Source organism: Pseudonaja textilis, chromosome 4 (assembly GCF_049901715.1).
Source record: "Pseudonaja textilis isolate UNSWEBS1 chromosome 4, rPseTex1.2, whole genome shotgun sequence".
Lineage (NCBI taxonomy): Eukaryota > Metazoa > Chordata > Lepidosauria > Squamata > Elapidae > Pseudonaja > Pseudonaja textilis.
In genome coordinates this window covers 87,730,994-87,734,927 of record NC_141993.1, presented here as the reverse complement: position 1 = coordinate 87,734,927, position 3,934 = coordinate 87,730,994, and positions in this window count along the sequence as shown.

Here is a 3,934-nt window from a genome sequence, read left to right as displayed (position 1 = left end):
ATAAGCTCTTAGTATCTTTTTTCCAATTTGTAGTAATTTCTTCAGTTGCCTTCAGCCAGAACAAAAGGTAACATTTCTTAAAATTACACTTTCAATCATATGTCTTTCAAAGAGAAAAGAGAAGCATTTTCATTGCAGATCATCTTGGTAAAGTATGTGTGCTAATTTATAAAGCATCCAACCCAGAGTTTTTCTTCAATTTTGGGATTGTGACTCAAAATACATTTTACATTGGCTGCCTTTATTAGCCACTTCAATTGCGGTTAGTCTAAAACACATGTGCTAAAGAGCTGATTTTGACCTCTAAAGCCCTTTGTACTTGATTGCCTTATGCTCACAGAATTGCCTGCTACAACCAGGATTATTACAATTTATTGGGGGCAGCAGGAGATTTATTAGGGTCTTGTAGTGTCCCATTTTCCAGAAATTAAAAGATCTTGAAATGAGGAAGGAGTGTTCCTCAGTTGCAGTGCCTGTTTTCTGGACAGGCCCTCAGTAGAGTAAGTAAGTAAATTTATGCTTAAAAGTCTGTAGAGATTCTCTGTCATCCAGGTCATGGTTGTCCCAAAGGTATATTTTCTGGAGGCAACTGGAGGCAACAAACCAAGAAAGTCCAGTTGCCTCCAAAAAAAACCACCCTTGGGATAAATGTATTGTTGTAACCCTGTGTGATATGGACAACACTGAACAGAATTTGCACTGGCTATGGTAAATGTGCAGATGCCCTCTATAAGTGAGGCAAAATACGACCAACAAATTGTGACTGCAGGGCCGAAAAACAAACTATCCAGCATATACTGTCATGAGAGAGCTCCAAATTATAGTGGAGACTTTGCTGATTTCCTGGCTGTGACAAATGAAGCAAAATTGCATATCTGTAATTCAGATATACGTTTATAATATTTTAGATTTTGTATGTCATATTTTGGATTTTTATCTCTTGTGTTTTTATCGACGTGTGATATGTAGATTACCTACAAAGTCCCTTCCAACTCTGATTATCTGTTATCTGATATGAAGGTGCCATATGATTAATAATAATACCGCTGTAACCAAAAGTCATAATTTATCATGTGCCATAAAACAATAGTAATACATGGTAAAATAAGGTAATAAAATGACCTGGTTTTGCCAGTTGGCTTGGGATTTCAACCGGGGACTATCACAGTGGAGGTGGCTGATAGATTAAGAGAATATCCCATTTCCCCACTATGCATCCTGCTCTCATCCTCCTTATCTTTTAATTGTAAACATCTGAAATATATATATTTTACAGTTTTATTGCTTTAAATGTTGCAGGTGCCCAGAATCATCTTGAGGCAAGAGGAGTGGCAAACAAATAAAATAAAATAAACAAATGAAATACATTAAATAAATAAATAAATAATAAAGTATTCATGTAAAAAGGCTAGATAAAAATAAAGCCAGGACTACAGCTAAAAACTTAAATATGCCCCCCAAACGCCATTTCTTTGACACTGTTTTTTTAATCATCCTTGCCTCTTTTTAAATTTTAACTTTTATACATCGTATACTTAATATACATTTCCATAACATTTACAACTGTGAATGTAAAATGAATTTTGAAGAATCCTGAGGCTGAATTATGCTCTGTGTTAAAAACAAAATAAAACAGTGTTTCCCCTTTCCTCATCCCTGGAGATGCCTTTTTAAATTATTTCTAAAGTACTGCAATTCTAATTGTTATTATTATTGTGGGAAGAAATATCCATCTGATTCAGTTCCAAGCTGGGAGAAAGACACTGGAAACATGGAGGTTGATTGGAAAAATGGTTTATTGATGAAGCAGAACCACTAGCACTTATAGTTCTGGTGCAGCTGACGAAAATGGAATTGAGAGTGGGTCAGTGGTGGTATGCTACCAGTTCAGACTGGTTCACCCAACCAGTAGTAAAAAAAAAAAAGCCTCCCACAATCAGGTGAGAGGAGAATGAAGAGAAAAGCTGAAGGGAGGGTGGGAGGGCTGATCCTGCACTTTTCCCTTCTTTATCCTCTCAGCTGATTGGCGCTGCAGACCACAGCTGGTGTGGGGAAAGCTGTGTGCACGTTAGGTGCGCGCGGGATCACCGAACTGGTAAATGTAACAGGTAGGATCCCACTGCTGGAGTGGATGGTTTTTATACCTTCTTTGGGCTTTGTATTTGAGCTTTCTGTTCCTGTGCAAGAACATGTCCTTTAATATTCTATTGGCTGTTGTCAGATTCCTATGGCATTATGTAGGGGTTATGTAGGGGTCATAGCTGGCTCCATAGGCAAAAGGAAATGCAAATCCTAGGTGCTTGTCTGAGTTAATCTGGTTAACCTCTGGCTTATTGTTTACCTGAGCTCCCAGGTGAAATTTGGACTGCTCTGGGATGGTGCAATGAAGGGGCTTGTGTTCTGAAAGGGTGTTGGGCAATTCCTATTGTGCTTTAATGGCTTTGTCCTATGTTGGATCTTGAGTGAGGGCTAATCCTACCATTTTGCTTTTGTTCAGTCTTTGCTGCAGGGAGTTATCAAATCTGCATTTTTAAAAGCTGCCTCCTTAATTTCTGCTTGAGGACAGAGAGACTGGGGCTGCTTCCTGCTTCTAAAAAAAAATGTGTTTCTCCATGTCTCATTCAGGAAAATATAATATTCTGTCTTTTTCAATATTCCTCAAAGTATTTCATTCTTCTAGGAGTGGGGGGCTTCCCACGTTATTATTGTATTTTGATTATATTTTGTAAGGGGTGCACCGCCATTGAGAGTGTGCACGGCATAGATGTTTTCTGAAAATAAATTGAGCTTAGCATGTAAACCTGAATGTGATCTACTAATCAACTTGTAAAAGAGAATGTACCATATCCTGAATGTTACAATTTGTACAGTAAATGTATAGAATGTACAGTGAGTACAGGTAGGGACTGAGCACACAACCCTGTGGAGAGCCAGCATCTCCCTGAAGGTTAACACTGGCTCCACAAAGGGCTGTGTGCTCAGTCCCTATCTGTACTCACTGCACACACAGGATAGTGTATTGTGTGACCCATCCACTGTGATCATTAAGTTCAGAGATGATACTACCGTTTTGGGTCTCATTACAGGTGGAGACAAAACAGCGTACAGGGGGAGGTTCAAAAATTATCCTCATGGTGCCTAAAAAACAACCTGCACCTAAACATCAGCAAGACAAAGGAGATGGTGTTAGACTTCTGGAAGAAGAGAGAGGAACCTGCCCCACTTTACATCGAGGGGGGCTGTGTGGAAAGAGTTTCCTCCTTTAAATTCCTGGGAGTCTACCTCAGCGAAGATCTCACCTGGAAAATCAGCACAACCCAGGTAGCCAGAAAGGCCCAACAGAGACTCCATTTCCTCAGGGTCTTGCGAAAGAATAAAGTGGAATAACAACTGATGACCTCCTTTTACGGGTCCACAATAGAAAGCATCCTCACATATTGCATTATGCTGGCTTGACAGCCACGAATAGAAAGACATTGCAGAGGGTGGTGAGCACAGCAGAAAACATTGTGGGCTGTTCCCGGATACCACTAGATGACCTCGCTAGGACTCGCTGCCTTAGAAGAGAGAGGAAAATTCTCAGGGACGACTCACACCCCGGTCAGCACTTCTTCACTCTCCTATCATCGGGTAGGAGATATAGAAGCATAGCCAGCCACATCAACAGGCTGAAGAGCAGTTTCTACCCATGGGCTGTCAGACTCCTGAATGGAAAATAACTTCATGTCAACATAGTAGGATAGACTTGCGGGGCCTTGTTGCATTATGCAACAAGGTCACATAGTGTAATAAGATTGGGACTGGGTTAGGGACTTCTGTCCTCACTGTGAGTTGTGATGGGGGGGCGTGCATGAAGGGAGGCTCATCGTACACATGTTGTACTCTGACAATAAAGGTAATAATTTATTTAATAAAACTCCCTCAAGATTTTTTT